This window comes from Schistocerca cancellata, chromosome 2, assembly GCF_023864275.1.
Source record: "Schistocerca cancellata isolate TAMUIC-IGC-003103 chromosome 2, iqSchCanc2.1, whole genome shotgun sequence".
NCBI lineage: Eukaryota > Metazoa > Arthropoda > Insecta > Orthoptera > Acrididae > Schistocerca > Schistocerca cancellata.
In genome coordinates this window covers 410,392,602-410,405,247 of record NC_064627.1, presented here as the reverse complement: position 1 = coordinate 410,405,247, position 12,646 = coordinate 410,392,602, and the positions used below count along the sequence as shown (strand labels likewise).

The following is a 12,646-nucleotide window of genomic DNA, read 5'->3' as shown; positions in this document are numbered from 1 at the left end:
TGCGTTGAAGCCACAGATATATATATATATATATATATATATATATATATATATATATATATGTGTGTGTGTGTGTGGCTATATATATATATATATATATATATATATATATATATATATATACAGGGTGAGTCACCTAACGTTACCGCTGGATATATTCCGTAAACAACATCAAATACTGACGAACCGATTCCACAGACCGAACGTGAGGAGAGGGGCTAGTGTAATTGTTTAATACAAACCATACAAAAATGCACGGAAGTATGTTTTTTAACACAAACCTACGTTTTTTTAAATGGAACCACGTTAGTTTTGTTAGCACATCTGAACATATAAACAAATACGTAATCAGTGCCGTTTGTTGCATTGCAAAATGTTAATTAAATCCGCAGATATTGTAGCCTAAAGTTGACGCTTGAAACATTGTCCTCACTTCATTGCAGGGGCCCAAACAGCTGCAACATACATCGCGTTTCTACAGAATTATCTGCCAACGTTGCTCGAAAATGTCCCACTGGAAACGCGTCGACGTATGTGGTATCAGCATGATGGTGCACCTGCACATTCCGCAATTAACACTAGGCTGACCCTTGACAGGATGTTCGACGGGCGTTTCATAGGACAGGGAGGACGCATAAATTGGCCAGCTCGTTCTCCTGATCTTACACCTCTGGACTTCTTTCTGTGGTACGTTAAAGGAGAATGTGTACCGTGATGTGCCTACAACCCCAGAGGATACGAAACAACGTATTGTGGCAGCCTGCGGCGACATTACACCAGATGTACTGCGGCGTGTACGACATTCATTACGCCAGAGATTGCAATTGTGTGCAGCAAATGATGGCCACCACACTGAACATCTATTGGCCTGACATGTCGGGACACACTCTATTCCACTCCGTAATTGAAAACGGAAACCACGTGTGTACGTGTACCTCACCCCTCATGGTAATGTACATGTGCGTCAGTGAAAAAGACCAATAAAAAGGTGTTAGCATGTGGACGTAATGTGCTGTTACAGTCTCTTCTGTACCTAAGTACCATCACCGTTCCCTTTGGATCCCTACGTAATTCGGTGCTCTCCGATACACACGATCGAGGAGGAGCGGAGGAGTGGTACTCAAGCGTCAACTTTAGGTTACAATATCTCCGAATGTAATTAACATTTTACAATGCAACTAACGGCACTGATTACGTATTTGTTTATATGTTCAGATGTGCTAACAAAACTAACAGGGTTCCATTTAAAAAACGTAGGTTTGTGTTAAAAAACATACTTCCGTGCATTTCTTTATGGTTTGTAGTAACCAATTACACTAGCCCCTCTCCTCACGTTCGGACTGTGGAATCGATTCGTCAGTATTTGATGTGGTTTACGAAATATATCCAGCGGTAATGTTAGGTTACTCACCCTGTATATCAATTAACGTTCCACAATACGTTAACAGTTTATCAAACTAAGAAGAAACAGTGCGCCACAGTCCTATCGAAATGTACTATATGCTGTCATTATGAAGCCCGACCTTGAAGTCCTGTGAAATCATAATGGATTAACCAGTAGCAATCGTTTCATAAACTCATTGTATCGATAAACGTTTACGAGTGGGCGTCCACACACTAAGCATGAGTATATGGTACTAAAATCTGTCACGCACAATGATGGATATTAAGATGGTGTATTATCAGAAGCTGTTCAGTACCAAATGAGATAACAATGAAATGATTTGCTTTCGTTCGTAAAAAAATAAATAAATAAATACATGGTTGCACTATTCATTTCCAAAAGAACCTGTTACGCTGTATAGAGTCTGTTACCACAACAAGGCTTTCGCGATTTGGACAAATGGAAAAATATACGAGTATTTCATTATAACAAACAATATGATAAAGTCTATATGAGGGTATTGTCAATACCTGTGCTGTGCCATGCACAATCCAGCGCATGGCCGTTCGTTTGTAAATTGAAGCGATTATTTCAACGTTTGATAAAACACCTAAACAAGCGGGTATTTTTTTCGTCGTTGCTAAAATTATATTTATATTTCGTCATTTTAAAAATAGAACTTGATGTTTTCGAAAGAAAATTTTGTTAGGTGCCCAGCTGTAGCGTGTTGTCGGATTCTAGCTAATCCCCTTCAGGGTTCACGGTCTGTGAACCATTGCACGAGTCTTTACGTTTAAATCCCTCAGTGAAGCCATACTGCAGAATTACTTTCAACATAGATTATTAGTGACAGACCTCACTGCACCTTGGTGCACATATCCGTCGGAAACAACTCTACCGTAAAAACAGAGAACAACAACGCGCTGATGCGTATCGTCGTCGATATACTTGCATTTATTACATGGGAAACACACGCCTGTATTTTTTAAGAGTGAATTGAGAATGTGTTACAATGAGCAGTCATTTATATTCGATTACTATTAACGTCAACTGATTGTGTGATAATGTTAATAGCTTGATGATTCAATAAAAATAATTGCGTAAGGTGACAGCTCGCGATAAATAAGAAATCCTGATTCGGATCACAGTATGCCACAAATTTTCAGTTTCAATACTCTTTCGGAAACTACGTTAATACACATATTTCATCGATTCTGACAATGCCATCGATATTACGTCGTTTCCCTTTTCTATTAATATGACGTGCCCTCAAAATACGCTGAAAATATTTTTGAAAAAGTTTCATAACTTAATTTCACCAAGCACTTATTTAAAGAGGGCAGTTCCCTCAGTATTACAAAATGCAGTTGACGGGCTCTACATCTCACACGCTAGTTGGAAAATATGAGCAGCGTCGTCATTCGTTACATGTCTCGTGACTAGAGACGCCACTGCTGAAATTCCGGAACTGACGTGTGACACCGTGACTTGCGACGCCACGAAAAATGTTCATCCTTATTTCCATCCATCTTTGTCACTTATATCGCCATTCATATCCATCATAAGAGGAGTGATTCAATCAGGACTCCTTTATGTGCAAAAAAGTGAGAAGGTATGTTGCAAACTGTTGAGATCTTTGCACAATAATGTTTCGTAGGATGGTAGGACGTTCTTTATTCGCCATTCCAGACCTTTTTCTAAGTGAGTATATGTCTAACTACAAAAGCGGAGGTTTATGTTTAGATCTTCAGTTGATAGTAGGACCATTTCTGCCACTTAACATCATTCTCTCATCAGGAAGTACTATTTGTATACGAAAACATGTCAGTTGGACGTGAATCAGGGTGTATCTGAACCGCCAACTGTTTACCTAGCAACGATCAAGCCAGCAGTGAGCCGTCCCGGCCGTGATTCAGGTATCTCTGAGACATATATTATCAGAGTTTTTACTATTGTGCAAGACAACTAATACTTCGCTAGTTACCTATGTTTCAACAGGGTTTCTTCTTTTCGTGGCTGCATTTATCTGCTGCAAGAGCGCGGCTGAATAGATAATCTGGTCATGTTTCGTTAGATCATGATACGTAAATCATCAAGCAGTCCACCAAACACAGAATGTAAATTTGTAAATTTCTGTTTATAGAGTGATGATTTCTTGCCTTTATAGTAGGTTCATTCCCTATGTAATACATCTGATGATGGCGAGAGCTATATCAACCAAAAATTTATAATACTAATGCTGAAATTTGAAAGTGCAAGTACAGTTTAAAATTACTACAAATACTGAAAATATAAAACCACATGGGAACACATTATTCATACAGGATTTAGAGGAGTGGTCATACATAAAAAGTCCGAGAGCCTACAGGTTTGCGAATATGGCGTCCATCAGCCTGTGCCACTAGATCTGATCTGGAATAGGCGAGTAGTTAGAAAGCGTGTTACAAAGGTTGCAGACTTAATTCGATGCGTATGCTATTACCTTTGATAAGTTGTTTATTGATTCTCTCTCCGAAGTCGGACATCAACATAGTTCATGTCCGACTTCGGAATATTTCCAGCAATAAAGTTCCAAATAATTACTGAAGATAATAAAGCAAGAATGATTCAGAATTTTTTTAAGCCTAATTCCCCCGGTGATACGGATTTAAAACTGATATTTAACGGCTTATCTAGCCATTATCGATGGTTTTTGGCCAGAATACTTGGTTACTTCGTATGAGGAAGAATACTATATAACGAAATAATTACCAATGCCTTAATCATAAAGTTTAAATTAAACTTTGACGAATAACGCTCAGAAATACAGAGATGGATAAATATTATGCAAAATTTAAGGATCTAGTCCATGAAGTAAAACCTCTGTTATACTCAGAAAACAAACTGCGGTCAGCAGTTAAAGCTCTGTCTCCACCAATAACATGAAACTCTGTGATATACGATGTAAAATTAGCCAGGAGATTAGCGATCAAGATCAATGATTGTTTGGCCGCATCGAAGTGACTGTTCTTTAGCACCACCGGGAAGACACGAGTAGCTTATGGTATACTACGGACGCGAACCGCCGATATGTACCGGGATGGGACAAAGAGTGCTAAAATAAGTATCAGAGAGTCCTTGAGAGTGGACACCCTGAGATTGGAGACGACCTGCTGCACAGCTTAGACAACGCACGGCGAGAGAAATGGATGGAAACCGTTAAGTCGCTTAATTTCAAGACGTCTAGTAGACAGTCCTGGTCTCTCCCCCGAAAACTAGGTGGATCTAACAAAGTATATCATAACTGAACAGATATTTCGGCAAATAGGATTTCAGCTCACATACAGGCAACTTCTAGAGCGCCAAAGGACAAGAAACATACAAGAATAATACGCTGTGAACTTAGTGTTCTGAAGAAAAGCAGCACACCTTTGGACCAGTATTCCTCGAAATTTACCGCCAACGAAGTCAGGGAAGCGCCGAAGAGTGTCAAGGTGGGAAAGGCACCTGGTTTGGATGGAATACACACAGAATTCCTTATTCACTGATGGGATTGTGGCAAAAAAAACGCTTGCAGAGTTTTACTCAAATACAATGGCAAAAGGGAACATACCACAGAAAATGAAGATCATTGCACTGCTTAACCCAGAAATACCAAGCGATCAGCCGAAGAGCTATAGGCCAATCGCATTGCTCAGTGTCATATACAAGCTGCTCGGGTGTCTCCTGTATGACAAACTGAGCCCAAAAATACTGGAATCAATTCCATACGAACAATCAGGATTTCGACCTAATAGAAGCTGCACTGATCAAGTAGTTTCCCTGACAACACATATAGAGGCAGGTTCCATAAAAAGAAAAAAATATCAGTTGCATTCCTATACCTGATCACAGCCTATGACACTGTCTGGAGACAAGGCGTGCTGTACAAACTTATACAAATAATCCCATGAAGCAATATCATCTGACTCGTAGGCAACATGGTTGAGCTTAGAACTACTTAAACTTAACTAACCTAAGGACATCACAATCATCCATGCCCGAGGCAGGATTCGAACCTGCGACCTTAGCGGTCGTGCGGTTCCAGACTGTAGCGCCCAGAACCGCTCGGCCACACTGGCCGGCCCCCAAACACACAATCGGAAGTTTGACTATGCAGACGATTGAGCTATAGCTGCGCAACATGAATCATTCGAGGCTGCTGAAGACACCTTGTGTGGCCGAGCGGTTCTATACGCTTCAGTCTAGACCCGCTCGCGGCTGCTACGGTCGCAGATTCGAATCCTGTCTCGGGCATGGATGTGTGTGACGTCCTTAGGTTAGTTAGGTTTAAGTAGTTCTACGTCTAGGGACTGATGACCTCAGATGTTAACTCCCATAGTGCTTAGAACCATTTGAAGCCTTAGCTCACACACCATTTTGAACATCTTGTGTTCCGATTTGAAGCTGCTGAGTGGCTATTTCCGCAAATGGAGACTTCAGTCGAATCCAACAAAGACTGAAGTATCATGCTTCCACCTTTGCAACCACTCAGCAAGAAGAGAGCTTAATGTCATCTTTGAAGGGAGACACCTTAGCCATAACACCTACCCCAAATACATAGGAACTACATTTGACAGGACTCTCTCTTACAAGGAGCACCTGACAAAGACTGCAGATAAAATGAGGATAAGAAACAACAACATCTATAAACTGTGCAGCACCACTTGGGGCTCCACAGCAAGCACACTCCGCAAAATCAGCTAGTGGGCGTGTCTACTCGTTGGTAGATTACTGCGCTCCTGTGTGGATCAACAGCCCACATACAAGCAGTATTGAAGTGGTACTAAATGACACCATGCGCATTATCAGTGGCACAACAAAATCTACGCCCACTGTGTGGCTGCCAACGCTGATCCATATACCACCCTCAGAAATACAGCGAAAAAACGCCCTTCTCAGAGAGTTCAAGAAGCTAACTAATAACCCACAGCTACCCATAAACAGCGATGTAGTTGACTTGGAGCGCAGAAGACTTAAATTTCGAGGAGCAGCATTACCTTCTGCTAAAGAGATGACGAACTTCAACTTTGATGTCGACAATCTGTGGAAAAGACACTAGCAAGAACACTGCTCACCAAAATGGCAAAGTTTCATGACAGCTGAGAAACAAAGTGTGGACAACTCTAAACCGAATACGTACTAACCACGGAAGATGTGCTGACGCCCTCTACAAATGGGGATCGATACCAACATCAAAGTGCGTCTGCAGCGCTGAAAAACAGTCTGACACACAGCGGAAGAATGCCCGGTTCGAGCCAGAAGGGAACCGTCAACGATTTTCTCGCTGCAACAGAGGAGGCAATTGATTATATTAAATGTCTTGATATCAATCTGTAATTAACTTATGTATAAAATGTATAAGGATTGTGATTTATTCCATATGATAAATAAATAAATAAGACTGTTGTCTAAAATCTAAAATGTTTACTACACAAGGAAGGAACTCTTCAAGAGGAACATTACCAATATGGAACATTACTTTATTTGCTCTTTCTTTCACATCTTTTATTCCCTAGACGCGAGAGTAAGGTGGGCTTTCGTCCAACATAGTTCTCCCAGACTAATATCCCTGTAGATTGGGAGCGGAATATTTGGAAAGCTACTTGAAATTCCGGAATTCGCCTGATGACGAAGGTTAATCTCCCAAAAATCTTTTTCGCACTGGGGGATTGGAACTATTTGAAGAAACTACGGTCTCAAAAAAATAATTGTGAGGTAAATTACGTCACATCAAATCATTTGTGATCGATTTTAATAACGACATTTTCGTAAATGTAGCGAACATTGTACATTCCCATACTCAATCAACTCTAGATGTATTATATTTACATCGTATTTACGCTACCGGAGACACTGCTTTAAAAAGTAAAACCGCTAAAGAAATGACAAAAAACATTATGTCTATAATGGTAATTCTTCTTGTTATGGCTGTGTTTCTGTCGGAAAATTAAAAGTCTGTCCCGATTCAATAGAGAATGTCTTTGAACTAACTTCGTAATTAGTCAATAATTGAAGAAGTATTTCTGACAGAAGTATTTCTGACAGAAGTATTTCTGCGTACAATACTGACACTCATTTACAGACATGGAAATCCACAAATCACTCTAATTAGAGACCGATTTCTTTCCTTTCTGTTATTGATGATGATGATGATGATGTTTGGTTTGTGGAGCGCTCAACTGCGTGGTTATCAGCGCCCGTACAATTACCCAATCTTTGCTCAGTCCAATTTCGCCACTTTCCTGGATGATGATGAAATGATGAGGACAACACAAACACCCAGTCATCTCGAGGCAGGTGAAAATCCCTGACCCCGCCGGGAATCGAACCCGGGACCCCGTGCTCGGGAAGCGAGAACGCTACCGCGAGACCACGAGCGGCGGACTTTCTGTTATTTTCAACAGAATTTGAGAAACCCCTTACAATGGAATCCAGATATATTTTTGACACCATAACTTGTTAACTGCCTTTCTTATAATTTTGGGTTTCGGAGACTCACCCTTTCAAAAGCAAGTAACGCTACAAGTGACGAACTGCACTACAGGAATAGTTCATCACAAAATAGTTCACGAGTGAACGGCCGAATGCGAGTGTCCAGCAGGACCGTTGGAGAATGATTCAGGCCACTAGTTAGAGCGAAGAGAGAAGGGAACATGTTACACACAGCGCAATGTTCCCGACTGTTATCGGTATCGGCTACGCGTTATGCTGTGGGCAGGTATTATGCACAATGGCCGAACACCCCTACGTACCTTTGCGCGAAGTACCGATATAGCACAACGATATTGCCGGTAGATTATTCCGAATCATGTTCGTCTGTTTACGGGTACGGTAGTTCCGACTTTCAGTAAGTGGATGACAATGCCTGCCCATGCAGGACCGCTGAGACGACGGACTCACTGGAAAGTGAATTTATTTGAACGTATGGAATGGCCTGCGTACTCCTCGGATATGAAGTCATAAACTATGTAGAGCATGCCTGGTACGGTCTTGGCAGACGTGCTTCTCAACGAACACCCTCTCCCTGAACTGAGCATGAACTGAAAATCGACTCGAGAGAGCAGTGTGGCTATATTCCCCAAGAATTCAACAACAGTTTGATAACCAGCATGAATGACAGGTACAAAATGTACATTAAGTTTTCCAGGAGGGCACATTCCTTACTGAGAGCCGTACACCGGACTTTATTATGGGAGTCTGACCTGTGTCTAATACGAACACTATTTATGTCTGTTATCTTGCTTTCTCATGTGTTGAAACCTCTATAATTTTTCGTTATAAATATAGCACTCCATCTCTTATACGTATGCACTGTGTTAAGTGTCGTCCATCATTGCCTGTCATTATTTCTGCCCAACAATTTCTCTGTTCATTAGCAGCTGCCACATACGTACCGACTTCAGCGAGTTAGTTGTTTTTTCTCTGCGTCTTACTAACTGATGCTTACTGCACGGAGGTAACTGCGCCGCATAGTTGTCGACGCCTATTAGCATAGACTTTCCATTTTCCATCCACGTGCCCACTCTTGAGTGCCTCACCTGTTATCCAGTGCAAACGAGCGTTAATGGCTTGCTTGTATCCCGTGTACACTGAGGTCTTAACAAACCTGAAAACATGCTACTCGTAATAACTGTTCGTCTGCTAATGTAAATAATGACGTATTGATGTTCAGCGCACTGTTCGCTCCCAGCAATAGAAATATCTGAACTTATAGTCGTAACACCCTATATAGTCCATGTTCACTTTCCTCAGTATATTAAAATTAAATTGGTTGTAAACTGATATTTTACTGAATTCAAAGAGTATTTCTAAAGTGGAATAAAAAACTGTTCATTTTGCAGTATCACCTAATGCAGAATATTGGTAAGTCATTATTTTCATCACGGCAGCGACAACATCAACCGTTACGAAATTGTCTCGAATGAAAAACAGCCCACAGTTGCAATAAATTCTGTTTATTTTAAACCTTGACCATGATTTCTGCTATAATAATATAGCCTTCTTCAGAAGTCATACGCACTAATAAATGAAAAACGTCTTAGCCCAGCGGCTGCGTCAAGACCAATAAAATAACTTCAACAGACATAAGCCTTCTTCTAACATAAATAAAATTACATATGCCAACGTATGTTCTCCGCCACTACCTCTGTTATATTGGGCAAAATTTTGACGACCGTACGCCCACCTACAATAGACAAAATCATTCGCAACTGGCGGGCTAGTAAAGAAGAACTGAAAAAAAAACGATGAAGACTAAATGTGCAAATAGAGGAATAAAAGCAAAATGGCCAAAACTAGAAGATGACGTACTGAAATAGGATCAAGGACATCGTCAAAATGACATTGGAATTAATACAAAAATGATTCAGATACACGCTGGTAATCTAGCACTATAGTGGAAGTCAACAGACTTTAACAGTTGAGTTGGATGGTGCGTCATGGATTTAGCATGCGAACCAAAACCGAAATATCTCAGAAAAGACGGTACTAAAAATTTAGGGATAATTTCTAAGAGCAAAACAATGCTCAAACCTCCTGAAATACCGCCAGCTGTTGTTGTTCACGTACATGATAAGGGTTAGATGGACGGGGATGCTTGAAATTATGGATTAACAGAGTATAGAAAAGAAGGAAACCAGACAGCAGTAGTAAGAGGCGACAGGTATGAAAGGGAAGCAGTGGTTGAGAAGGGAGTGAGACAGATTTGTAACCTATCCCCGATGTTATTCAATCTGTAATTGAACAAGCAAAAAAAGAAACCAATGAAAAGTTTGGAGTAGGAATTAAAGTGCAGCGAAAGGAAATAAAAACTGTGAGGGTTGCTAATGACATTGTAGTTCTGTCAGATACAGCAAAGGACAAGGAAAAGGCGTTGAATAAAATGGACAGCGTCTTGAAAGATGCGCGTAAGATGAACATCAACTAAATCAAAACAAGGATAATGGAATGTAGTCGAATTAAAGTAGGTGATGCTAAGGGAATCAGATTAGGAAACGAGAGGTTTAAAGTAGTAGATGAATTCTGTTATCTGGGCAGAAACTAGCTTATGATGCCGGAATTAAAGAGGATGTAAAATGTAGATTGGCAATGGCAAGAATAGCATTTGGTGAAGAAGATAAATTTGTTAAAATTGAATATAGAATTAAATGTTAGGAAGCCTTTTCTGTAAGTATTTGTCTGGAGTACAGCATTGTATGGAAGTGAAACATTGACGATGAACAGTTTAGACAAAAAGAGAATAGAAGCTTTCGAAAAGTGATGCTACAGAAGAATGTTGAATATTACATGGGTACATCACTTAATTAATGACAAGGTACTAAACAAAATTGGGGAGACAAGACATTGGTAACACAACTCGACCAAAGAAGTGATCGGTTGATAGGACACATTCTGAGACATCAAAGGATCGCCAACTTAGTTCTGGAGGGAATTGCAGGAGGTAAAAAAATGTAGAAGAAGACTAAGGGATGAATACTGTAAGCAGATTCAGAAGGATGTAGGATGCAGTAGTTACTTGGAGATGAAGAGGCTTATACAAGGTAGAGTAGCATGGAGAGCTGCATCAAACAACTCTTTGGACTGAAGACCACAACAACAACATATTGATGAGAAGTTAAACTGGAAAAAGCACATTTTGGAACTCCTAAAGCAACTTAGTTCAGCCATATTTGCATAACGTCCCAACAAATCTTGGGAAGAGACAAATCAGTAAGTTGACATATATTGCATAAATTCGTTCAGTAACGCAACATGAAATAAAGTTGTGCGGTACTTCGTAGTTCAGAAAGGGAGTCTTCATTGCTCAAAAATGTGCCGTAAGTGGTTCACACTCGTTCCATATCTGGGACATCTGGACATCTGTTTAAGGAGTTGGGCATTTTGACTACTGCTTCACAGTATATTTATTCCGTCACGACGTTTGGTAATAATCCACTACAGTTCAGGAGGGAAAATGACGTATATAATTTACAGTACCAGAAGAAAAAATTCCATTCAACGCTCCATATTAAGGTCTTAGTAAAAAAAGGGGTGCACAATGTTACGACTAAAATTCTTAATCCCTTGGCCAGCGATATCAAATGCCTGTTAGACAGAAAAGTAAAATTTGATAAAAAACTGAAAATGTTTCTCCTTGACAACTCCTTATATTCCGTAGAAGAATTTATATTAATGTAATTTGTAAAAGTGCTGGGTATGAATTACAAACTAACATGTGTACATTAAAAAATGGTCAGCATGTAGCTATATTTACAAATTAATTTGTTACATCAATGTAAAATGACTCGATCCACATCATCATGATTTATCGAGGAAATTATGCATGGAACATGAAATGAACTAACTAACTCGCGGTGACCAGGAGTTGCCCTTTCTTCTACTTCTTCGCTTTGAATACGCTGTGGACTCTCCTGTCTTTCCGGATAACAGTGCTGCACCCACGCGCCCTGGTATGACGTACATCCAGGCACCCTATTGCTCCTAGACTGTCCCGCTAAATCACTGCTATCTGAATCCCATAAAAATATATCTGGGGCTATTTGTAATGGCACGTGAGACATAGCCTCATTTACCCGCAATTTGGTAGCTCTACAGAATCAAATGACGGATGTGGAGTTTCTTCTGAACGTAGCTTACCTTCCCCGAACTTAGGCCTTTTTGAAGGCCAGAGGCGATGCTACGCGGTATTAGCGTTTTGTCGTGATTAGCGCTTTGCTCGGTGTATTGTTGCACTTGAAATTCTTCCCATTCAGTTGTTCTGTTCCTTTTCTACATCTACAGGTACATCAACACTTTGTATTTCATGATGAAATGCTTCGCAGAGTATTCACAGAAACACTTTTAGACTATTTCTCGACCATTCCACTCTCGCATAGCTAGCGGGAAAAGTGCATACCTAAATATTCACATGCAAGCTCTGATTTATGTTATTTTATTACCATGGTCACTTTTCCCTGCGTAGGTGAGAGTCAACAAAATATTTTGGCGTTCGGAGGTAAAGAAAGGTGCATGAAAGTTTGTGAAAACATCTCTCCGCAAACAAAAACACCTAAAATTTAATGACCGCCACTACATCTCGCGTATCATAACCGTGACACACACAAATCTGTTTCGCGAGCTGCCGTTCTTTGAAGTTTTTCGATGTCCTCCGTCAAACTTATGCGGTGACACCACCATTGCACACAGCAGTACTGTAACAGTTAATGGACAAGCTAGCGTAGTCAGTCTCTTTAGTAGATTTGC

The 12,646-nt window shown here is 40.3% G+C and overlaps 1 protein-coding gene across 1 annotated transcript in view; it reads left to right on the top strand.

Annotated features, from left to right (window-relative positions):
• The window catches only part of LOC126146011 (adenylate cyclase type 3), a 923,811-nt gene that overhangs the window by 709,944 nt on the left and 201,221 nt on the right, over positions 1-12,646 (top strand). The gene's annotated exons all lie outside the window — the stretch shown is intronic.